The sequence below is a fragment of the Ascaphus truei genome, chromosome 4, assembly GCF_040206685.1.
Source record: "Ascaphus truei isolate aAscTru1 chromosome 4, aAscTru1.hap1, whole genome shotgun sequence".
Classification (NCBI taxonomy): domain Eukaryota; kingdom Metazoa; phylum Chordata; class Amphibia; order Anura; family Ascaphidae; genus Ascaphus; species Ascaphus truei.
In genome coordinates this window covers 245,725,097-245,751,561 of record NC_134486.1, presented here as the reverse complement: position 1 = coordinate 245,751,561, position 26,465 = coordinate 245,725,097, and the positions used below count along the sequence as shown (strand labels likewise).

The window sequence follows — 26,465 nt, the reverse complement described above, 5'->3', positions numbered from 1 at the left end:
GCTCCCAGATACTTAGGTCCTTAGTTACTAAACAATGCTAGGCTATAGGACACCTTACGTTTCATTCACTTAAATGTGTTTTTTAGCGCCCTTAAGATGTATTACTGTATTGCTTAGCACCTTTTATTAATAATACAAGTGACCCCTTGGTTCCTCAGATATTTACTAGGGAAGGTGCTGCCAGTTCCACCCCTTCAGGGGAAACAAAATGGAGGTTTAAATTTCCTGCGCCATCGTTCCTGAGGCACCTTCCCTGGTAAGTATTTAAGAAACCAGGGGTTCCCCGAATATGAAATTAATTTGGTTCAGCTCCGGAGGCCTACTTCCCATGAATATTAAATTAAAGATATGCATTCAACTTGGAATGCACCTTTAATGTGATGTGGGTCGTATTTACTAAGAAAGGCTATTGTCCCCTCCCCTCCCCCTCCATCCCCTGAGTGACTGACGTATACGATTATTGTACAGCACAACGACTAAGAATGTTTAGTAAGTTGAGCTCCCTATGTGAATAAACGAATGTCAATGTACTGTAATGCTTAACAACTTTCCCTACCCTTTTTCCCTTCTGTACCCCAATTAAACAATAAAAAAATCTATGTTTAAAAAAGAAGAAAGGCTATTTTAAAAGACACCTCGAGTGTTGGAAGACACCTTACAGCATAGTGAATGGGCCCTATTTACCAAGAAGTGTTATTCCATAAGACTATGGGGCAGCATTAAAAATTTAACGCCATCACTATTTTTCCTGCGTACGTTTAAACTTCAAATCTGTTCCAGTGTTTGAAGACACTTTACAACCCATTCATTGGAATGGGCCATGCCGGATGACACCTCACGTCTATTCACGTGAATGGAAAGTAAAGGGCTGAATTTATTAAACTGTGCTGGAAAGTGTCTTTTGGGGTAGCTGGCTTGCTAAATATGGCCCTATGCACCTAAGCTGTTACCTGGCAAGAATATAATAAATTAGATCAATGTAGAATACTAGCAACAAACTGAAACAAATATGTGATTCATGTCAGTAGTATATACAGTATAAGTTAATTATGTATACATTAGCAAAAAAAAAAAACGAAAAGCCACTTTGATAACAACAGGAAAATGTCTTCATATCTTATTAGAAGTTGGGCATATGCAATTGCATGCTTATGTACGGTACAGTATATATTGCATGAACCTGTATCTCTGTAAGCTGGACAATAAATAGGGGTCAGAGGTCAAGGATTTTTTAGAAGAAGCCCATGTGCAGTGCCTTATGTCTGGCATACTGTACATCCACTATCCAAGAGTGGCTCCTTTCCCCCGGCGCACACATCCGGTATGTGAGAACAGCTACGGAGCGCATACATAGCATCGTGACTGTCTGCAGACATCCTCCTGCAACTGAGGAGAAAGCAGGAGCTGCTTTGCCACCGTTGGAACGATTTGCTTGTTTTGAACTGCTTTGTTGTAAGTAGGATTCTGGTTTTAACCACCAGATTATCTTCAACATGCCATCTCCATTTTATGGAACATCATTATCCTTTTATATTTAATTGTATTAAATTAGAATAACTGTTTATACAGCCTGGTTTGTTTCTGTGTTGAGTGTTGTTTGTTCTGTGTTTAATGTTTGTTTGTTAATTGTTATATGTTTTTTTAATAAGCAGTGTACACAATGATTTATTTTTGCGTTTAATTTCATATACCATGTGACGTTATCCACGGAGCCATCAAGTCGATCCAGGTGTACAGGATTGGATTACCTAAAAGGACTCCAATAATAACATCAGTACATTTAGACAATCATTGGACTTTTTCTTTGAGGCTCCGGTTTATATCTGTTTTTTTCTGGAAAATAAATACTGCATATATGAGTACCTGGACAGGAAGTATTCTCACCTTTATCAGGGCCATCTATATATCCACTTTCCTGCAATTGACAGTCTACAATTCACTGCTGTCTAAACTCTCCTTCTGAGTCTCTCAACTTTAATTTGTTTTCCTTCCTTAGTCTTTCTCACCATTTATTTACACTATCATCCCTCCTGCAAGTCTTGTTATTATTACCTGTGTTGGTGGCAGATAAAACTGTCAGCATGCAGAATGCCATAGGCATATATCCTTGTAATTTAATTGATGCAATTTATATATTTTTAAATATTTATCGGTCGACAAATGCACTCGCCCACTCACCCGGGGCGGTGCATTTTATACACTTACGAGTCGGCACTCCCCCGAGCCGCACGCGGCTCCTTCAGCCATTGGTAGTGGCTCATTTCGGGATGCCAGGAGCAATCGAGTGGGTTACCTAGCAACGCAGGGCACTGGAAGAATAACCCAGCCACGGACAAGCCATCCAATGGAAAGACTGCAGTGACTGTTGCCACAGGAGACCAGTACTTTTAACACAAAACCGTCTGGGTTCACCACAACTGAGTACAGGACAAATTAATTTAACAAACAGAGTTTATTCTGGGTAAACCAGCAAATACACAATATAACATACACTTACCACACTGGGGACCTGGGGGGGGCTCTAGTCTCACTAGGTGCAGGGACCCGCTTCAAATGGGTTTACCCTGTCCACTTCTCTGCTTCAGGATATCAGAGTGCTGAACACACAGCAGCCACTCTGACATGCATCTCCAGCTGGTCACAGTCAAACTCCATACTCCTTCCCAGAGTGTCTCTCAGATGGGCCAGTGCTCTGATCAGCAGTCTCCCTTATATATCCCTTGGTGGCTATCCTTTAACATTGAGCAAGGGCAGCCAGCCAAGAGAAACAGTGCCTGGGGCTCAGACCTGGTAACTGATTCTATTAACTAGTCCCCTACCTTTGTCCTGATCATATCTTTTCTACGGAACAGCTCAGCTAAATGGATTACAGAAACTCCCTCCATAGAAATGATAGGAACAGGCACATAACATCATTTGCATTTGCAGGGCTGACATGTTAATTTCATCACCACACAATACCAAGTATCTTAGCTGGGGCAATTGCTAACACAGGAATAAAAACAGACATAAGGTATTTATGTAAACGACAGGACTTAGAATTACACACAGCTAGCCCACATTCTCTCTACTTCCACCAGACATTACATACATTGGGCTGAAATATACATTACTTAGCCAGCCAAGTTGTACGTTTTTTTAGGGGTAACTAGCTGGGATTTCTCTTTATTAGGTCAGCCAGCTACCCCTACCATCACAACTACCATGCTATGCCACATATGGCATATTACCCAGAATTAGAAGACTCAGGCGCCCACTTAAGCAACAGGTATCAGTTTGGGGACAGAATAAAGGAGGGGTTACAATTATACTGTAAATCCTTTTTTCTGGCAAGAAAATATATTTTCTTCCAAGTTAAATACATTTATACCATAATTATTATTATCGTTTATTTGTAAAGCGCCAACATATTTAGCATAATACATAATACAAAGAGGATTACCATAAGATCATAGTCCCAATGCTAAGCAGCTTTATTATGTGCATTACAACAGAAAATTAGCAAATTAATGTGAATAAAGACAGTTTCTTGCGTGGCCACATTTTGCAACTAAGGCCCAGATTCACTATCAGTGGTGCACAAACCTTTATGAGTAGAGGCTCCCTTATCTTACTAGATTACCGAGTATGTATACATTTATTTATATAGCACCCACAGTGTACTCAACGCTTTACAAAAGAGACAATACAGTACAAGAATTTATAAAACAAACTCAATCAGACAATAGGAAAGGAAATCCCTGCCCCATAGAGCTTACAATCTAAGTGGTATGTTGGGAGACTACAGAGACAGCAGGTGAGGGAATAAGTGCAGTAGATGGCAGTGCTTGGCCACAATGGTTGGTAGTAGTGACTGTGGGACCGTAGCCATGAGTCCAGGCTATTGAAATGCTTCATTTAAGAGGTGAGTTTTAAGGTTTAATTTAAAGGTGGTGAGAGAAGGTGCTTGGCCTATACGGAGTGTGAGAGAGTGCCACAGGTAAAGGGCAGTGACGGAAACATTTTAAGGTGAGAGAGCAGTAGAGGTGAAAGGGGTGGAAATGATAGTTATGTGTAGAGCGCAGGAGACAGGGGCATAATGACCGATCAACGCTGATATGTAGGGAGGAGCAGATGAGTGGAGAGTCTTAAAAGGTAAGGATGAGAACTTTGTAGGTAATGCAAAACTTGTTGGGAAGCCAAGAGAGGGATTTAAGGAGAAGATGAAGACAGGCTGTTTTAGGAGAAAGTGAAATTATTTTAGATTTTAGAAGTTTTGGATAGATTGTAAAGGAGAAAGGAAAGCTTGTTAGCAGTATGTCAAAATAATCCAGACAGGAGAAAATAAGGACATACATTAGAGTTTTAGCAGCAGATTGACACAGGAAAGTGGGGCTCTTGGCAATGTTACAGAGGAAGAAGTGACACATTTTAACCATCCCATTAATGTGAATGGAGAAGGAAAGAGAAGAGTCAAATGTCACTCCTAGGTAATGTGTTTTAGTGACAGGATAGATGGTGGTACCGTTTACAGAGATAGAGGAAAGGGATAATAGGCCATAATTAGACGGAAATCTGAGGAGCTTAATTTTAGGCATATTAAGGCATATTAAGTTTAACGTGGTGGAGCACCATCCCCGAGGATATAGCAAGGAGGCAATCAGAGACTTGGGACTGGATTACAGCTGTGAGGGTTGGGGTGGATAGATATATATGGGTAACATCTGTATAGCTAAGGCCAAAAGAGTTGATGAGATCACCAAGTGATAGTGTGTAGAAAGAGAAAAGGAGAGGTAACAGAACAGACCTGAGGTACACCAACAGACAGATCAACAGGAGACAAAGACATGTTAGCAACAGATACCGAAAATGTGCGCTGGGAGACATATGATGAGAACCAGGATAGAGCTTGGTTGCAGATACCAAGAGAGCTTAGAATATGAGCTAGAAGAGAGTGATTAATAGTATTGAAGGCAGCGAGAGATCAAGTAAAATAAGTAGGGGAAAATGACCATGGTATTTTGCTTCAGATACTACTTTAGTGTGCATAGTCTCTGTTGAGTGAGCTGTACAAAAGCAAGATTGTAAAGGATCCAGGAGGGCATGGGAATTAAGAAGGTTGAAGGTAAGAAGGTTGATCATACGGGAGAACACAGGACGTTCTAGCAGTTTGGAAGCAAAAGGCAGGAGGGATACAGGGTGGTAGTAAGTCACATAGGGTCTAGGGTTTTTTTTTTTAATAGGTGTGACCACCGCATGCTTCAAGAGTGAGGGTGAACTGCAAGAGGACAGGAAGCAGTTGAAGATATGGGTGAGTGAGGATTAAGACAGGAGCAAGAGTTCTGATAAGGTTTTATGGGATAGGATGAAGAGGGAATGTGAAAGAGGGAGAAGAGAAAATCAGCTTAGAAACTTCCAACTGTAACAAGAGAAAAGGAGTTATGAGTAGAAAAAGCACTGAGTGACTTATATACCTCCCCAAATAAACCTTTATACCATACGTGGAGAGATACCTGTGAACAAAAAGGAGCACAGCTAAGATACCTGGGAAAAATTGTAATTTGGATATGCAGTGTATTCAAATGACTTAAATAGCATATTTCCCAGTTTTTTTCCATTTTGTGCACAGGTGTTACATAAAGGTGTGTTTGGGGGAAGTATATAAGTTACTTGGGACTCTAGTAAAACCGACAGTATGTTTCAGGCTCTGGGTGGGAGTAACATCACCTTTAGGCATAAGCTACCTACTAACGAAGCTCTCTGGATATGTTTTGTTAAAGGGAACTCCTCTTTTGCATACCATTAGCACTAACCACCGCTATAGTTAACATAATGCTCGTTCCGGCAGAAAACAGGATTTAACCTAACATCAGTGAGCTTTGAAGGTGCACGGTAGCAACTTAGGTTTACATCCTCTTTAAGTCAATAATGAACCTCTGTGTATAAGGGCTTTAAAGGATTAAAGTTAGATGATGTATTCCCTTCACTGAAATTAAACCCCTAAAAGTATCTTTAAATCAAGTTTTAAAGTAAGTTTGTACATGGTGAGATAAGACTTGGTAGTGGTTTGATTCCCTCTGGCTACTGTGATGTCACTGTGTGTTCCATCCCCTCTCTTCCCACCCTTATCTTTATTGGCTCTCTGACAAGGTCACAGTGGGATAAGGATTCACAAATCACTTGCTAGGTAAACACTTCCCCATTCAGGGGCTCTGAAGAAAATGAAAAATGTGTTGATTTCCAGATCATTCAAAGCAACCAAATATTTGCTTTAAACATGGTTAAACTGGTTGAAGTAATTTAATTAGAAATGTTGGTTCGTGGATGTCTAACAGTACCAATGATTGAGACTTTTAGTAAAATATCTGCATTGCTCTGCACTCCCACGGTATCTCCCCATGTCTCTCCAGTCCTAAAACTCACCGTTTTACGTTGAGTGACACACTGTGCTCATTTGCATGTCATTACCCAGAATCCCTGGCTGTTGAGGAAACACTTTTTTTAAGAGATAACGAGGAAAGACAGGGTTGCAGACCTGTCTGAGACATGCAAATGTACTACAGGTGGTATTTTTATTTACAGTTTTAAATAGTAACACATGGCTGTTTCTTACCACAGTGTATTAAGTTTAGTCTTAAAAACAAAGACTGAATCAAAATCACATGATGACATGGAGTCTGGTTGGCACTTGGCAATTGCTATGTCTCATAGGATGTATATTTTTGCAGGTAACTTTTGCTCTACTTGGCTAGTCAATACAAATATTTTTAAACTAATATTATAAATTAATTTACTCTAAATGACTATTACTTATAACCAATACCATGAAAAGCTGATGTGTTTTGTTTTCATCCCTGAAACATTTTGTATTAAAAGTCTGTCCATTTAATTGGCAAAACTCATTGGTTATCAGACATAGCAAGACATGATCTTACTCAACAAACCCATTTCAGCAACACTGATTTCTTTATACCTTTTCAGTAACATTGAAAACCTTTCCAAAATCTGGGTCATTGAATAGTTTTGGGAAATATACACCATAAGTACAACTTGTAGGGCTGGATGTGTTTCATGGGTTAATATTACAACAACAGTTAAAAGGCTGGGATTATTAATGTTGAGAGTATATACTGTACAGGGTTATGTGAATTTAGTTTAGCAATTACATGCTCTGTACCATTAGTCAAGGTATAACTATACAATGATAACCCATTTGTGCGTAACACACATTCATAGCTCTATCCCTACCCCAGTGTTCAGCTGGTAAGAAACATCCATTTGGTAGAAGTGGACGTCTCAATCTGTGGGAGCATGGTCCATTAATCCTGTCAGTGCCAGAGAGTTGTGCTCCAGCACTTCCGCATATGACGTGATTATTTCTCAGTTCCGACCATTCCCACCCCCTCCCCCCCCCACCTTCAGTGTGGTACGTGGTAGATCACCAATCGCGTACAGCCCCTAAAAAATAAAAGCAAAGGGCAATGACGTATGGCGTACGCCATAAGGGCTCCTGGGACGGCACTTTTTCTTGACCGCCCCGTACGTCATTACGGCAATGAAGGGGTTAAAACACCCCACTTGGCTAATTCTGTCAATGTGACTAAGTAGGCGGCACTGCTACTTCAAAAACAGCAGAGCCACTAGCTACTGATATTGCCATAGTAAGCAGAAACAAATGCAAACTGTATGCAAAAGTTTGCCAATTCAGTGAAATTTTCTGTTTTTACCAAAAATGTGCAGTCATATGACCTTGATGTGTATGGTCACATTCGTCATCTGACATCGTTTTTTAAAATACATTTCACAAAACAGTTTGGGGGAAAAGAATTAACATTATGTGACCAATTTTTCATTTAAAAAAAAAACACACAAAAACATAGGATTGAAGCAGAGGGTCCCCGGAACTGAACCCTGTTAATTTCAGTTCCAGCGCCCCCTGCTTCCTGAGATTCTTACCTCTGTAGAATGTGCCGGTAGCCGGTCTGGTTTGCTAGCAGGGATCATGTCACAGCCGCTTATCAAAGCTCCCGCGCCTTGCGGGCCAATAGGAAGCCGTGACGTTATCCAGTGCGGCTTCCTATTGGCCCACATGACGTGGGAGCTCTAAAAAGCAGAGAGATACCGGCACCGCCTTAGGAGGTAAGTATCTCTGCAAGCAGGGGTCTACTGACCTGAAATGAATGGGGTTCAGCTCCAGAGACCCCCTGCTTCAATCCTATGCTTAAGGGGGTTGAAAAACACAAAACAATTTTCCTGTTTGGATTACTCCTTTGAAGTTTGCTATGTAAGGCTGCGCGTATGGTGCCCGCGACAGGCGACATCACCCAAAAACAAATACATTGCCGCTGCAGCGTGCGCTTATGGTAAGCGCGACAGCGACAATGCAACGGAGCGACGGAGCGTCGCCAACTTTGGTATCCGGGAATATTTGATTTTTAGAGGGCTGTCGCCTCATGTGACAGCCCCTGGACAAATCAAATGCCAGTACGCCCGCGATGCCGCCGCAAAGCGGAATATAACTTTCGCTAGCGGCGACGGGTGACTTCACCCGTCCCGTCACCGGTCACGGGCACTATACGCGCGGCCTAAAACTCATGTCTGCACTTGCAGAAGTTTTGCTTCTACTGAATACTGAAAGTGTTATTTGGTTTAGATGCAATCCTTGAGGATATGATGACCTTTATGTGTGCATGTGCCAGTTGCAGGGACGCATGCTAACATGTACAAGTAGCTGAATAACTGCTGAATGATGAGAATGTGCTGCCCTTCCATCCGCTTTGTAGGTGACCTGTAGCACCTTCACAGGAGCTGATTCCATTTTTAGCTTTAGCTACATTATCATATTACAACCTGGAGCCAGAGCTAGTGGAAACTAATCCGGAACTTAAAGCAACCGTGCAATTTATTGAGCACGTTTTTGTTAAAACAGCTGTGCCATATACTCTGTAACTTGAAAATACTGTACAACCAAGAAACGTGAAAGCTATAAGTACCTTTTAATTCACAAACCCAGGTTTGGGGTGACCTAGAATTCAATAAAAATTGTGATTTTCTCTCTCCTACTTTGTTACTTTATTAGCAGCCAAGAACGAACAGCACAATGTTTTGGGGTGCTCCCTTCGGCAGGTGCATACAGTGCAAGTGATTCTAAGAAACGGAAATAGTCTAATCTCCTGTAAACACTTCTACAACTCCCTCGCGTCCCCAAAAAAATTCACACTGCCTGCATTGATAAATTCATAATCAGCCGTTTACTCGCCAAGTATTCCCCCCAATCAGCATCTCTATTTATTCTAATAAATATCTAACAATATATTCCTAGCAGTCGGAAAAATATCCATACGTGATACACATTCCTATATACAGATGATTATATAGACGCACCATAAAGCTTAACTCTGTAATAAAAATAAGTATAACACAAGTCAAGTAGACGTATTAGATCTCAGTCTTACAATATAATCTAACTCAGGGGTGCCAAACTGGGGGGCGCTAGATTTTCTGGGGGGCGCGGCAGTTACAGTGGTCCCGCGTTCTCCCCCAAGGCATTTAAATGACATGCTAGGGGGCCGTGCGAGGCCACTGTAACTAACTTACCTTGGCTTCCAGTGACGCGCCGTCATGGTAACCCGGCGTCAAATGACACCGCGGGTTCATATGACATCGCGTTGCCATGGCAATGTAACGTCATATGAACCCGCAGTGTCATTTGATGCCAATGCCGAGGCTGACCAGGAGAGGGGGGGGGGGAGTGTGAGCAGGGGAGGAGAGCAGGCAGGGGGTGCAGGGGGAAAAGATTGCACACCCCTCGTCCAACTCTATCTTATCAAACATAAAACATTTTAGGCACTGAACCACAAATGGTAATGTGAGTTTGGATCTGTGTCAGGATCATTAACTAATATGCCAAATGTTGCAAAAATCTGAATTCCTTTTTTCCCTATCAACATTGTAACAAAAATCAGTGTTTCCAAAAATGTGCATTTTATCTATCTATCTATCTATCTATCTATCTATCTATCTATCTATCTATCTATCTATCTATCTATCTCAATGTCTTGTATAGCACATACACAGGGTGAACCCTGCTCCTATGCGCTTGAACCCATAGTCAATAAACAGTGCTACGCGTTAGAAACCCCTTTCCCGTATTCAAATGAATGGAAATAAAGATGTGCTAGAGTTTAGCAACCTTTAATGAATATGGGCAAAGTGCCTTTTTGACACATTTTGTCCCAAAAAGCTGTGCAGTGCATGCACCGAATATATCCGGTCACGTTTTCATTTAATAAACTGTGAAGCGGAAGCCCATTTTGGAAAAGGGTATATCGGCAAGTTATGTCACCAATGAAACAATGCAATAAGGATGCATATCTCTCTAGAATCTATAGTCCATGGGAGAATTTCCAACTTTGTTTGATTTGACAAAATGCTCAGTATGTTATTACAGTAGCAGAACTTGTGAGTGGCGTGACTTCAGTAAGTCATTTTACATCTTCACTTCCTCTCATAGAGGTACAGCAGAGCAAATGAAACCTAAACATTTGTTTTAATCACTATTTGGAATTGGGAAAAAAATAAACATAGGGTACTTACTATTCATAGACTTCCTGCGCTACCGATGCAATACCATCTAAAAACAGAATGTAATGTGATCAATATAGTAGTAGGCCAATTTGCTTATATTGTCCCAAACAAACTGTGGAATAATCAATCTCTCACTCTCCCCCCCCCCCACCTCCTCCCCACACCTAATATACATTTGTGATGTCACATTAGCACTCACAGTATCTACCAAAAGAATTATGCAACAAATACTTTTTAAATCACTAGCTGTACAATATATCAACAAAGTATCCATGAATCACAGCAATCAAATAAATATTATAACATATATATATATATATGATTATTGTATGGTTCATTTTTTTACCGCAGAGTAAAGCCCCCTCACCAAATCAGTAGATCACCATGGAACAGAAAAACAAAACACGAAAGACCGTCAACACAGATGTGTGCTGTCTCAAAATCACATCTTTCCAATAATGGTATTTGTATTGTATCCTGATATTAAAAGAAGATATTGGGACAGACCAATGGAGCTTCAGATCTGTATAATCTCTTGTATCAGTAGTCCAAAATCCATGCAAGTAATGTCTCTGCAAAAACTGTGCTTGTGAGCATTTTCATTTGGCCGTGAAAAGCTCGTTGCTTAAGAAGCACATCTACATTCTCCACTGTTGAGTCATTAAGGACACTGTTGACTGAACTCAGTCCCCTTGGAAATACTCTAAAGCACTTTCACTGAGACATTATGGTGAAGGTGTCATCATGGTACAAGCCTTCAATAGAGTGTATGGAGCCTTAAAGTGAAACATGGTGGGTGGCGACTTCTGTTTTCTTAGGCAATGTAATGGCCCTTTGTCTTTGTGATACAATTCTGACATAATAGCTGTACAAGGACATCATCTTACATTATACGTGGCAGGCAGGTTGTACAACAGGCTATAACATTAACCCCTTTACTACTACAGGTGCCTAGAACACAATGATACTCGGTTTACAGGTTAATCCCACAATGGGTATTTATCAATAGTGTTGTTGCCCTGGTGCAATTACTTGTGCCACAAACATAGCGCTACAGTATATTAATCTGTTTTTAGTTGGAGAACCACGCTGTCACTTTAAAATATGCTGCTGCTGCTATGCAGGTAGTATATGGTTTAGGAAACCAATCATTTCCCTATGTATTTGCATATTAGTTAAATGACCTGTTTTAAATGCAAACGCAAACATGCATGTGGTGGTGAGAACATATCCCTTCCAACTTTATGGACGTTCTCGGCTGTGAATGGCTTAGAGTAGACAAAACTGTATAGGAATGAATGTATCATCATGCAATTGTCATACTCCACTTACCATACAAAACTTGTTTGCCAGAAGTCATTTAACTATACAGTACGTGGCACTGTAAATGTGGTATAGCCAAGCATGTTAGAATAACAGAAAGTTTGCATACAAAAATTGTATGGAGATACCCAAACTGTGTCCTATTGCAGTAAGGGAACAGGCTAGAATCCCAGAATTTAAACAAGATCCCCCCACCAGGCCCTTAAATGCTATGAAGCTGCAGTCCCCAGTATTATTACATTTGAATGGGGCTGATCTCTTCTCTAGCATAGGAAAGACTTCACGGAATATTGTATAGTATAATACAGAATATAGTATAATATATACATTATATTATAATATTTACATTTTATGAACTGGTGAATCACCAGCATCTGATCTGAGCTATTTACAGCTCCAGGGACCACCTAAACTGCTGTGTCATTAGCATTTTTCTTTCCAGCATATAAAAAAAATCCAACATCCACAATTTAATGTCCCAAGAGTATTGGTGCTTTCCATTGGCAGTTGGAATCATGGCGATCCTGGTGGCCATATTGTTTCTCCTAGGCAAGAAATAAAGTCTAGCTGGAATTTTTTTTTTATTGGGAACCATGGTGTTTCTGGAGTGTAAAGCAACTTCTGGGCACAGCTCTGTTCAAATAATGGTAAAAAGTAATTTCCCCCCAAAAATGAGCAGCAAGAATTGCTGATTTAAAACTATCCGAGATGCAGTTGGATAGTTATCCTGACGAACGAATTGATATGAAGAACGATTGAAGGTATTGATAAATAGCCACCATACAATGACAACTTTCACCTTACATTTTCATTAATTGCTTCACAGAAATGCCTTTAATTCAACAGATGAAGCTAGGGAAGGACATGTAGGAAAAGATAACAAATTAATATGTTAATGTCTATCGTGGGTATTAGAGAGTAAAATAGATGTACAGTAAATGAAAGAGTTACTGAATCAAAATGATTTGGTCCTGATAGCAATATTTATGATCTAGAGCAGTGGTGCTCAACTGCAGTCCTCAAGACACCCCCAACAGGTCAGGTTTTAAGGACATGCCAGCTTCAGCACAGGTGGTTCAATCAGTTGAACAACTGACTTAGCCACCTGTGCTGAATCTGGAATGTCCTTAAAACTTAACCTGTTGGGGGTGTCTTGAGGACTGAAGTTGAGCAGCACTAATTTAGAGCTCACTGAAATGAATTTTGATGTGAAGCATGATAAGCAAATGCAGTGATTTTCAACCCTGTATTCCGCAAGAAATTGTTCGGGGTTACACAAAACAACCTCAACGGCAGATAGTTACATTTCAAAGACACCATAACTCTTTATTGCTGTATTTATAATTATCATATCGAAATGTCATAAGAAATATATGACAGGATGGTATTTTTGTGTATATATATATATAGCCTATCCCATAGCCTCTCTTGCATTCCCAGTAAATCCAACCCCACACTGATGAGACCCATCAAGGTCGAAACAGCTGTCTGTGGGTGGTTTTCTGGGTATGCACCTTAAGTCTGGCTGTGCTCAAAGCTGTGACCATGCAGCAAGCTTAAGCCTATAGGGAACCATGTTAAAAATGGTTATTGAGGCAAAAAGTGACACTGTGTGCTCATTTGCATGTCATTTCCCAGAATCCCTTGCTGCAGTGGAAGTGCTGTATGCTGGGTGATAATGGGGAAAGGCGGGGTTGCAGACCTGTCTAAGACATGCAGATGAGCATACAGCTATATTTATATATATATATATAAAGATATGATGCCCTACTACAGTTAGATGCCTGGATATACAGGGTAAGTTGGGTTTCCACTGAGTAAGGTCTGTAATATAGTGCACACTGGTGCGCGTGCGTGCACGTAGTGCACATGTTTCATTTGTATGTTGCCAGCGATGACGCTCGTTGCTAGGGGGCGTGGCTCTGACGTCACAGCATTAGGCCGCGCTGTGATTGGCTGGCGGCGTCACGTGACACGGCAAAAGTGCAAAAATACAATTTTCTTGTATTTTATCTGGTCTGCCGCGCCACCGAGCATCCCACAGTCAATCATTGACACGCGCACGGTAGCGCTCCAGCGCGCTCTATATTACAGACCTAAGAAAGATATTTTTTAAACAGCAGAACATGTAGGTTTATTTTTAATTGGATTGAAGCAGGGGGTCTATGGAGCTGAACAATGTTAATTTCAACTCCGGGAACCCCTGCTTCTCGTTATACGTATCTCCTTAGATGATGCTGGTAGCAGTTCCGGAGTTTTAAATGTCCAATAGGAAGCCACAAGTAATTATGTCTTGGCTTCCTATTGGCCCGTGTTATGCGGGACATTTAAGCCGCAATTTTGACATCCCCACATAACCCAGCCAGTGCTGCTACCGGCACCCCCTATGGAGGTAAATATAATTGGAAGTAGGGGTTCCCCATAGCTGGTTTTAATGTGATTCAGCTCCTGAGACCCCCTGCTTCAAACCTATAACTCTAAAAAAAAAAATATGTAAAAAAGGTATTGGATTGTTGCTTTACAGGTTCTGTGATTCTAAGGCCCAGATCCTCCAACGGCTGCTATACTATGAATGGGAGTAAAGGCGTTCGAAAGCTTAGCAGCGTTTCATGGATCTGGGCCTAAGAAGGTTAAAAACAAATGTAGCCAGGTCCACTACCTCCCGGTCTTCGGCGCGTGGGGGAGGCTGAAAGGTGGCGCCGGGTGCCGCTGGAGTGGCGGGCGGACCTGGCATAGGTGCACAGGGACCCGGATAGGTGGGGGCTGCTCAGGGAGGGCTGCAGGGCGAGCAGATCGCCGGGGCTCTGCGTCAGACGCCGCACAGGGCACCGCCATCTTAGGGATACTCACGCATGTGCAATGAACGCCTCGTGCATGCGCAGTACGGCCATGAGTGGCAGCCATCTTAGTACAGACTCCGTGCAGGGACTACATGCCCCAGCAGCCCCAGGGGCTGCTACCACATGGGCGGGAACAGCCAATAGAGCTACCAGAAGCACGGCCATCCAGATAGAGATACATTTGGCGTGCTAAGAGCACCATACCAGTCGGGAGCAGGACGCAGAAGAGAGAGGTGGTGTCCCAGGTGCCAGTAGCCCTGGGAATAGGCCAGCTTTCTCCTGTAGGCCCCAGTTAATCCCTGACTCCCAGTAGGTACCAGCACAGGTATAGGGAAGGCCCTGTCAGTTAGGGATACTCTGTTAGTGTTCTGCTAAAGCTGCTGTACAGTATGAGTGACAGAGCTCCGCAGCGATCTGCGGCCTGGGAACAGACCCAGGCCATTGATTCAGAGACTCTTACAGTGAAACCCTCCAGCTGGAGTTCACCCCATGCGGTGAATTGGAGCATGCGGAGCAGAGGAATTCTGAGAGACCTCACGTCGTGGGATGAGACGGTTCCTTCTGTTCATTCAGAGGTACCTGGGTACAAGAGTGCCCAGGGAGTTAAACGTGCACCAACGGTCCGCAGGGGTAGGACTACTCCCTACACTTTTGGGTGGGGACTGACATTGTTGGGCGGACACTGGGGACATTTGTGCCACCGCACCCCAAGTACTGTGGGGATACTTCCCGGGGTTAATATTGTATGTATGTTGCATAGTTGTTTAGTAGAATTTAGGTGTTCAGTAAATATTCCTTTATCATATCAAGTGTGTGTATTTACTGCTGTATTGTCCTGGGAGGGGCTATCCTACGGTTTTAGGATCCTTCTCAGGTGGAGGCGCTGTGTGCTAGCGAACGAGATCACCCCAGGCTCCCTTCAGCGGAGGATCAGACCTCCTGTTAGCCACTCAGATAACGGAGAGCGCAGGTAGTTTCCATAGACACGGGGGGAAAGGGGCTACACAAATATAATAATTAATAAGACAGCAGGAGACACAACAGAAAGTAAATTATTGTTGAATTATTCCACCGTCTACATTTTTCACAAGCATAAGTCAATAACCGTATCAGTTTGGTTTCATAATAAATGAATTAATTATATACTCAACTTTGAAAAATAACAAGGAGGAGTTATGATGCTAAGTGAGTCCAGAGTGCAAAGTCCAAAGGTAATTCAGCTATTCAACTGCATGATCTTTGTAAGGTGCTAATTTGCTCATTTGTATGTCCACGGCTAGAATATAACAACTGTAGTGTCATCATTTTCTGATGTTTCAGATAATCAAAGTGTAATGATTATGTGGAACAGGAATGGAGACTTGTTATCTTTACTGTACTTTATACGGTGTTTATTTATTTTTTTGTCTCTTTTATTGATCATACAATACCATTGTTTTAGGTAGTTAGTAAACAGCTTAATTTGTATAAGTATTTATCCATGTTTAAATGGCGGAGAAATAACTGTGCTCATTTGCATGTAGGGTTGCCAGGTGTCCGGTTTTGAACCGGACAGACCGGTAATTTGTCCCTCTGTCCGGTAACAAATGAGAGGTAATACCGGACATGTACAGTATGTATCCGGTATGCTCCCTCTCTGAACGGGCAGCGCGAGTGCTAAGAGTGGCCGGATGCAGGGATTCCACTCCTACCTCTGATTCAGAAGCAGATATATTTTTAAAACCTTTTAACTTATTGGCTGGTGAAGCCAGCCAATCAGTGAAATACGACATCTGGTTGGTCACAGACAAACCAGAAAAGAAAAGTTTTTAAAACGGAGACAAAATAAAACTGAAGCAAGTGCACTAAAGGAGTAGGTGTAATTGAAAAGAAACAAGACGGGGGGATACCGAGCAGAGCACCCCGCTTAAGGCCCACTGGGAGTTAAACGCAGGTACCTGCCCAGTGGCCACAGCGTGGGTGAACACTGCTCCGATACGGGAGCGCAACAGCACTCGGAACAGAGCCTGGCAGGTAAGGGATACCTCCCCAGCCAAACGCTGCTTCCAGGACTTATATATAGCCAGCGTGGCAAATGCCAGGAGCAGGTTGGTGAGGAGGTCCCTAGCCCTAGAGTTCCGGGATACTGGGAACCCAAAAATAAAAAGGTTTGGGGAGAAATGCAACCAGAACGGCAGGAGGAGGCCCCTCAAGAATGACAAGAGGGCCTGCAGTCTGGCGCAACTAAAATAAATGTGGAACATGGACTCCCTTGCGCCACAAAATGGGCATGTGGCTGGGGAGTCCGTGAAGTGAGCAAGGTACTCTCCTGTGCTCAGTGCACAATGGAGGATTCTCCAGCTCAGGTCCCTGGTGGGTCGGGGAACTAACGCTGAATAGAGTTTCCTCCAACGGGGCCTCTCGCCCTCATTTGTTGGTAATACCCGCCTTCAGATGGTATCGGGGCGGGTGACGAGGGCGAGGTAGTGCACTGTATGGAGCACGAGAGAGTGCAGCCACCTCCTCGGAAGCAGAAGCTGTAGCGTGAGTCTTCTGCTGGTAGCAGCTTCTTGTAACCAGGGCAACGGACGGCATCATTCCCCCCCCCCCCAAGCCAAGGAGAAGACTGACCAATGGGAGGGCTCCACATCATTAAGGAGTGTGCACAGCTCCCCATGTGTATGCTAGGAAATGTACTTTCCTTCCAGCTTTACATGTGGGAGAGAAGCACTCCACAGTATCCCTGTCTGCCAGGATAACCTCCACACAGGTAGGATACCAGGAGGGGAGAGGAAGAGGGAGGAAGAATAAGAGTGGTGAGGGAGGAGGAGAGGGGTGGTGGTGAGGAGGAAGGAGGGGGTGGTGAGGAAGGAAGAGGGGAGGGGTGAGAAGATGAGGGGGTGAAGATGAGGGACGGGAGGGTGGTTGCAAAAATCTTGGAAGTAGTGGGAGAGAAGCATTAAGATTAGTATACCTCGCCCTGTATGACTCCAGGTATGTTATTTATAAATGATCTGACCGTTATGTAATTTTTTTTTCTAAATTTCACTCCACGTATGCACTAATTTGCACTATTTCATATTCAATCCCCAAACCCCTCCTAGAATTTTTTAATGAAATAGAGTATTAAATAATGCAAATTGGTGCATACGTGGAGTGAAATTTAGAAAAAATTACGTAATGGTCTGAGAATGTATAAATAACATACCTCCCCACCAACTTTTCGAGCGTGCCACATTTTTCACCATTGTGTCCAGTATTTATGGACAAGCCGCCTGACAAACCTAGTCATTACCCAGAATCCCTGGCTGCAGTGGAAGCACTGTTTGCTAAGTGGTAATGGGTGAAAGACAGGGTTGCAGACCTGTCTGAGACACGCAAATGGGCCACAAGTGGTACTTTTATTTACTGTACATAAGTATCTATAAAACCATTTGTCATATAATTCTGTCAAAGAGATCAGTTCCACATTTTGCTCTTTCATTCAAAAGAGGTAATCTCGAATGAAACAGCTAACCTTCCATGGATGAAATGACTAAGAAGGAAATATGATAGCATTTTAATGTTGGACCACAATTAGTCACAGAGAGGATCGCTTACAGTTGCTTTGTTTTCTTTAGACCTATAACTCAATTGATATGTGAGCTCTATTGTTTGCAATCCTACATGAAGACTGAAGTCCCATTGCAGCTGTGTTTGAATAAGGAAGTTCTCTATAAAATCTGTCAAAGTCCAGTCTGAGGTTATAAACACAACAAATAAGGTAAACATTAAAAGAAGGGCAATGACAGCATTGTTGTGTTGAGTGTTGATAATGATGATAACCATCTAGTCACAACCAGACTTGTTAGATAAATTATTAATTTCGAAACATTTTACTATTAGTAGCAACCAGCAGAGATCTTCGACCTTCTGAGAACCTAAGTCGGCAAATTTTTTTTGCAATGGTGTGACGTTTTTGGGGGATATATTGCTCATTTTGAGGGCCTTGCTGAGAGGTAAATGAGTCACCAGGATAGCTGGATATATTAAGCCCTTTGACACACACAAGTCACGTGCTCACAGGTGTGGCATTCGTGACACCCTAGTGCTCGTTTTCATAAACAGTTAGAAACTTGGCAAAGAGCCAGACTCAAACACAGATAACGATAACGCTCAGTTCCAAATTATTAATAATTATAGAATAAACACCAGGTGCATAGGGAAAATCAGACCGAATACAGACAAGACAGTGACCGAGGTCACGAGTCCCTTGTTTGCACGCACTCATGGTGCAATAATAATAAATGGGGGGATATAGTGATCCTCAGAGAAGCCTAGCTTGCGCCAATCACCCACAAATAATGGGGTTATATGGCGATGGGACGTCTAACCTGTTAAAAATAAAAATAATAAATGTTTTAATGGAATAATAATACGCCGAAACAAGTGAATGTATGAATAAGTGGTTTAAAAATAGGATTAAAATAAATCCTCAGACTGGGAGGTGCTGGGAAGAGAAATGGTAGTGGGGATGGTAGTGGCAGTATAAAGTACATATGCGTAATAGACGCTGTTGCCACACACAAGATGTACCCTCTAGTGTAGCTACCAGGTGGTTAGGTGGTAAAACATTTATTATTTAGCATATCATTAAACATTTATTATTTTTAGTTTTAACAGGTTAGACGTCTCATCGCCATATAACCCCATTATTTGTGGGTGATTGGCACAAGCTAGGCTTCTCTGAGGATCACTATATCCCCCCCATTTATTATTATTGCACCATGAGTGCGTGCTAACAAGGGACTCATGTGACCTCGGCACTGTCTTGTCTGTAAAGAGCCAGAGTCACCAGGATTTCTCGTTTATTTAAATCAGGCGTCTTCAGATCCTTTTCTGATATTCATTCTGACCTGGGAAACCTGGAACTACATCATTTTGTAACATCCCTCAATCTTCCCAAGGAGAGACTGAAACCATATATTCTTATACTGGAGCCTATCCCTTCCCCCAGTGCAGTATGCGATTAATGACAAAAGAGAGAGAGCGAGAGACAGAGAGAGCGAGAGAGTGAGAGTGAGAGACAGAGAGACACAGAGAATTACATTCACAAGCTTGGTTTGCCTCTTTAAGAGGCCCCAAAAATTTAGAAGTTGATTTATTATTCTGACTGAAGGGACCATTGAAAATATAAACATGAAAGTATTATACTAGCGTTGATATACAAAGCTGACGGTGTAAAGCTAAAAAACAGTGTTTCCACATCCCATTCCTTTTAATATTGAAACATTTTTTTTCTGTGATCTTTGAGCAAAGTCATTGATGATGTTTTCAAACGATAAGCTACGAAGTTTGTCACTTTCCATGAACATGATGCTTAGGGTCATATTTTAACAAAAATATCGATACAGTATGTATAGAGAATCTTGTTTCCCCATATCTTCTTTATTCATCATCCGATTTTAAAACTTGAAATCCTTGAAAACCAAGAAAAACTTGTTCTATTTTTGAGGTCCTCATATTTTGAGGTCATAATCTGTAGCTTGGTTATTTTATGCATAAATCTGGCACTGTGTACTGTATGTGGGTATGTGTAAAATGTAAAATAAAGCATTTCAAATCCTGCACCATTACTGCAGAACACATATTTACCCCTGTCCTGAAATGTACTGTAGTGCCTAGGTAATTTGTAATTTGTTGAGGGATTTAATCAAACATACAGTATCAACATCTCTTCTCCTCCCCAAGTCTGTGCTCGTGTGTGCTCGTGTGTGCTCCACTTTTTCATTCGAGCATCATTTACTGGTATGACTCATTGGAATAGAAATGAACTGCACGTTTCTCCATGTGAAGGTCTGAGATACTGTAGCTTTTTCATAACCCAGGGACATTTCCATATAATTTCAGTAGAATGATGTCTGCAAGGTTTTTATTGTTCAATAGTACTGTAGTCATTTGAACAATAAAAAAAGCAGGCATTATTTAACTGTGCAACCTTTGCACAGGAGTGGTACATTAAAGACACACATTCAGCTGGGGCTTGCATTGCTGCTGTAAAATATAGCCAGGGAATTCAACTCAATTATGTTTATTATTTTAAAGGCTTTGTTTGCTACTAGATGATTAGAATACAACTCAATAACAGGCAGCTCTCTACTCCAACATACTTAGCAGCTGTAGCCTCACTATTGTGAATGTGTCATTACATTTTAAACAAAAAAACAGTTCAATGTTGCTAAAATCTCTGTATATATATATATATTTTTTTTCCCGTGCATCAATTTGCTGTGCTTCCAAATTTAGTTTCTGTGTTTCGGTGTTATTTCAGTTTGCCATACTGTCCTTTTAATAAAAAGTCAGACACCTTTGCCATCTCTGACCTGCAGAAATGAATTACTGAAAAAGGGAGGAACTAAGGCAGTGACCGAAGCAAACTTTGATACAATTTATTAGTGTGCTGAGCAACTTCTCCCGTAATTGCTTTGATAACTCAACAAATCACTTGTTTGGTGCTTTTAGGATTATACTGACCATTTGCAAATCTTGGTACATATACTCAGTGCTTTTTTGTTGTTTTAAGAAAATACAGTAGGAGCCGTTAACCGGGGAAAGTGCGGGACCTCTTACCATCTCCTGCTCCTCATCTCCTCTAGCGACGTTGCGGCGTCATGTGACGTTGCGTTGTCAGGGCAACGTGGTGCCGTGTGCGGCATCTCGTTGTCATGCCGACGTGCCTCACAAAGAGATGATGATGATGCCCAGGAGGAGAAGGTAAGAGAAAAGGGTGTCGGGGGGTACGCTACTCAGCAGCTCTTCTATAAGGGGAGTATTGATTTTCTCTCCCTGCAGCATGGCCCATCCAGCGAAGGATTAACGCTTCAGTGTCTTATTCAAAAGCATGGACCCCTGCAGTGTTAACCCTTCCGGGCCACACAACTTACTACCCTTGTGTCTGCAGAGGGGCCGTGGATGGGTTGCGTTCGGGCCGCGGGTTTCTGCATTTTTTCCCGTGGCCGCAAAGACAGTAAGTCTTGCTGCAGTACACCTGTACTGTTAAGTTTGCAGGAACACTAAATACAAATTTACATTAATTCCCTTCCTCTCTGAGTTGAACGGCAGTAATGCTTTGTAGGGGTCTGCAACTGAATGGCACTCCAATAATTGCTATTTTGTCAATTTATATGCTGGCCCGCAAAAAAAATATGGTCTGATTGCAGATAGAAAATGAGGTAAAGGTCAATACAGAAATTCTATCTTCTCTGATTATTGTTCCCTAGAGAAAATAGAAATAGATTTATAAAAGAAAACTGTGTGTTCCAAAACAAATTGAGTTATTACCAGAAAATCATAGAAGAGACCTTAGCTGTAACAAGAGTTCATTTCATGATTCATCCTAAAGTACCATAAATGTTATCAATAGAAAGTCAACAAGTAGAACACATCGTTCCAAGTCATCTTATGCCATGTCATCTTATGCCAAAAAAAGAGACCATGAACCTTACCTTGGAAGAGCTCCACTATTATTTGTGAGAAGTCTTTTGATGCCTTTACACGCTGTGCATCAGGTTAACGCAGGGAATTAAAGTTATGTTATTTAGTTCTTGCCTAAAGCCGTTGTTAATCCCATCCACGGAGAGAGAGAGAGAGAGAGAGAGAGAGAGAGAGAGAGAGAGAGAGAGAGAGAGAGAGAGAGAGAGAGAGAGAGAGAGACCCTTAATACAATACACTGAGAGATACCTGTGCACAAAACTGATACCTGGGATATATGCTAATGAGGATATGCACAGTATATGTAAATTTACATTAGCATATATCCCATGTATCTGAGTCTCTCTCTCTCTCATTGCTGCCAACTCGAACGGTTTGGCATGACCCCACTGAACAATTTGACATTTGTGTCATCATGGTATTCAGAACGAAAAAGAAATCATTACCGCAAGTCACAAACCGGGATGTAGGAAAATGCCAAAACCGCTAGGGATAGCAGTGATGTTATCTCAGCCTTTTTGTAAGTCCTATCGCTGCGCGCAGTCTGTGAGAGTTGCACAGAGAGTTGCATCTCCCTGCACAGCTCTTACACGCTGTCGCAGTGATTTGATTTAAATTTTAATCACACACTATTGTAACAGGGGGTTTCCGGAGCTGAACTGCATTAATTTCAGGTCCAAAGACCCCCTGCTTCCTGATACCAGGGCCTGTAACTTGGGAAGCAGGGGGTTCCCCGGACCTGAAATTAATGTAGTTCTGCTCCGGTGACCCCCTGTTACAATACTGTGTAATTAAAATAAAAACAGCTTCATTACCTTAGCTAGTCGCTAAAGGCAATGAAGGGGTTAAACCTGAGTACCTGGTTTCTTGGGGTAAAGGGGGTGTGGTGAAGGGGGTAGTTGTCCCAGTGTGGGTGATTAGGACTGCCGGGAAGGTTGAGGGAGGAGTTAACCCCTTCACTACCATAGCAGTGATAACTGAAATGGTAATGAAGGGGTTAACCTCTCCTGCTACCCGCCCGAGAGGCCTAACCACCCAGCCTGGGGCAACTACCCCCTTCACCCACCCCCTCTACCCCCAAGAAACATTAAAATACAACAGCCCTACTACCCACCGTCACTACCCCCAAACAACCACCTGCCACCTCCCCTCTCCCCCCTCCCCAACACATACAGTACAATAATGGGATAAATCCCTATTATAAAGATCTGGATAATAGCTCAATTGTCCATTAAAAATAAAACATTGTCCAGCCAGCATAAAAAGATTCATTTACCCCTGCCAGGATGAAGGCCGCCCTCGTCTTCCTCCTCGTATTCCTCCCTGTCCTCTGTATCCTCCGTGGGCAGCAACATTACAATCAAAAACAAACTACTGGCCACTAACCCCTTAATCACCTTAGTGGTTACTAACCACTATAGTAATTAAGGGGTTAACCAGCTTCCTTCGCTACCCACCCAGGAGGCCTAACCACCCTACGCAGGGCCACTACCTCCATCCCCTCTACCCATTGATTGGCAAAGTGGTAAACCATGCCCATAATATGGCCATGGTTTGCCACTATAGTAATGAATGGGCAAGCTACAAATAAAAAAAACAAGCACTGAATAAAATAAATTACATTGCAATACAAAAAAACTCCAATGTAAATGTATTTTTATTGCATCGGATGGAAGCCGGGGGTCTCCGGAGCTGGTATTAATGCATATCAGCTCTGGAAACCCGGCTTCAATCCGATGCAGTAAAAATAAAAAAAATTCTGCTAAGTCATACCACAAATCCCATCCTGTCACCCTTGAGGTGCCTGCTAGTTGAGAACCTCGATGATCTCATCGGAGCTACTAGAATAGGGCGTTTTCTCAAAAAAAATGCAAGTTGGAGCTGTTTTATTGCTCCCGCTCGGTGTCTGAGCCGCAGCGCTCCCTCTCGGTGTATCTGAGGCTGCGGCCAGAGTGGGAGAGTGCTCGCTGGCGGATTAGCGCCGTGACGTCAGGCACTTTGCGTTTCATGGTCAGCCATTTGGCGCTTGAGGGGGCGTGTAAAGGGGGGCACGGCCTTTGCATCATGGAGCTGGTTCACCCTCATTGGGCGAACCACTCACGTGACGCATCAGCGAACAGCCAAATCAAATTTGGTTGTCTCGCCAAGCAGGTAAACGCCGCGTAGGCGCTTGCTCATGTTGGCCACACACATTGCATCAATGTGTTTCATCGCGGGCAGCGTGAGCGCGCCCGCCTACTCAGCGGCACCCTGGCCGAGGCCTAAGCCGCAGCGCTCCCACTCGTTGTGTCTTAGTCGCAGCGCTACCGCTTGGGAAGGAGCACTTCCCGGACGATTTTGGCATGCTATCAAAGCTTTCTGAACAGCTACAGACATATGCTAAATCGTTCGGGAAGTGCTCAAAAGGCTCGATGAGAAACTTATCAAAGTTTATAGAATAGGCCCCTTTCTCTCTCCCTCTCCAGCAAACCCTATATTTCAGGGAGTAATGTATCTTTAGGTAAGATATGCTTATTGTCATGTTATTTGAAGCTAATGCACTGCAGTGCTAATTTAACTAAACATTAAGCCAATGCTAATGAGACAAAAACAAGAGTCGTTTTGCATTTAGATTAGCTTTGTGAATATGCGTTAAACTCTGGGGAAATGCCGTCAATTATTATTACTACAAATCTGAATAGTGAGCACAACTGAAATACCTGGGAAATATTGCCCAGGAATCTCAGATATTCTCAGTTTTCTGCACAGGTATCTCTCCACGTATTGTAGTGTTTGAGAAGGTATCTCACCCCCGCTCCCCACAACCGCGCTCTCCTCTTGTTCTCCCCCCTGTATCTTACTGATCTCTCGTCTCTCCCTCATGTGCTTCACTGCTCTCCTCCATATGAATCTCACTACTCCCTCTCCTCCTCTGTATCAACTCTCTGTGATGAAACAGGTCCCAAATTCCTGCTATGAGCTTAAACTTGTTGGCAAAAAGATTTTCACTGTAAGTTACATAGGGTTCCAAATTCACGTGAGGAACTCAATTGTACAAATAGTACAGGTGTAAAAAGCTCTGGCTTTGATTTAAAAAAAAAAAAAAAAACCCACCCCAATATTATTTTCCTGACATGAATGTAAAGAATGTAGGCACAATTATTTTCTTTGTAAGCTACGGTACCTGGGTCTCCAATTTCAAGGAAGGGACATAGCTGTACAAACAGTACAGTGGTAAGTAGCTCTGCCTTTGGTGACAGAGGTTCCAGGTTGAATTCCTATCTTTCCTTGTCAAAATATGAAGCTGATAGGCATCTTGAACATACAGTAAGAGCAACAGCTGATTGAGAAGAGGTTTGTTGTGAGAGTCAACTATTAGGTGTCTATCTGCGTGGGAGGAGTTGTATGTCTATACGTTATGTACTTAAGGAAGTAAAACTGCTAGTATGTTCAATGACATTAAACAGCAATTCCTCATTTGGATTTGTCATTAACCACATGTGTACATAGACTTAGTATACAAGTTCCCTTCTTAGATTTCAACGTTTGGCTGGATAAACATTAAAGAAGTCCATCCTACTTTATTTTTTTGGGGGAGGGTATTTATTTTCTAAATTGAACTAAGGGTCGCTCTGAGATGATCGGCAGTCCCCCAACTTCCAGGCACCCCTTTCTACTCCTGTTCCTTACATCTAAGCCGGCATGTCTGCCCAACAAGAATATTTGCTGGGTGGACACAAAAGACTGCAGGGTCAGGCTCGCTACAGAAGTCAATAGACAATTCCAACATTATGTTGACCCTGCAGCCATACTTGTAGTTTTTCTCTGGAACCAGGGATTCCCAGTGTACAAAAGACCACACATCAGGTAAATTATTTATTTATAAAAATATGAGCAAAACACATGAACTAATATTATACTATATACAATAATAAGTATATATGTGCATGTATATTCTATATCTATACATAAATCTACTTACACATATAACGGTTTTTCTACCCCAATAGCTGAGGCTACAAGGGCTGTCACTAATAGCCCTGAGATCCTGAGCACCTTTTCCAGCATAGTACACCATACAGTATGTTCCCAGAGTCACCACTAGTCAAAAGACAAAAAAAAACAAGCGCAAAACGCAAATAGTGAAGTATATCAAAATTAATTTTAGTGTTTAAAAGAGGTAAGTATTCTGCGTACATCAGAAAAATAGAGTAAAAGCATTTCGTGTAACAATACACGAGTTACCACACAGTGGACGACAGGACACACGATAGAAGGGAACGCCTCAGGTAAGTGGACCTCCGCACC

The 26,465-nt window shown here is 42.2% G+C and overlaps 1 protein-coding gene across 3 annotated transcripts in view; it reads right to left on the bottom strand.

The window, feature by feature from the left end:
- PKIB (cAMP-dependent protein kinase inhibitor beta) overlaps positions 1-26,465 on the bottom strand; it is a 194,194-nt gene that overhangs the window by 46,067 nt on the left and 121,662 nt on the right. The window contains exon 2 of one of the 3 annotated variants that reach the window (XM_075597167.1): positions 10,576-10,612. The exons of the other annotated variants lie outside the window; for them this stretch is intronic. The gene's annotated coding sequence lies outside the window, so the exon portion shown is untranslated. The remainder of the gene's footprint in view (positions 1-10,575; positions 10,613-26,465) is intronic. 3 annotated transcript variants of the gene reach the window in all.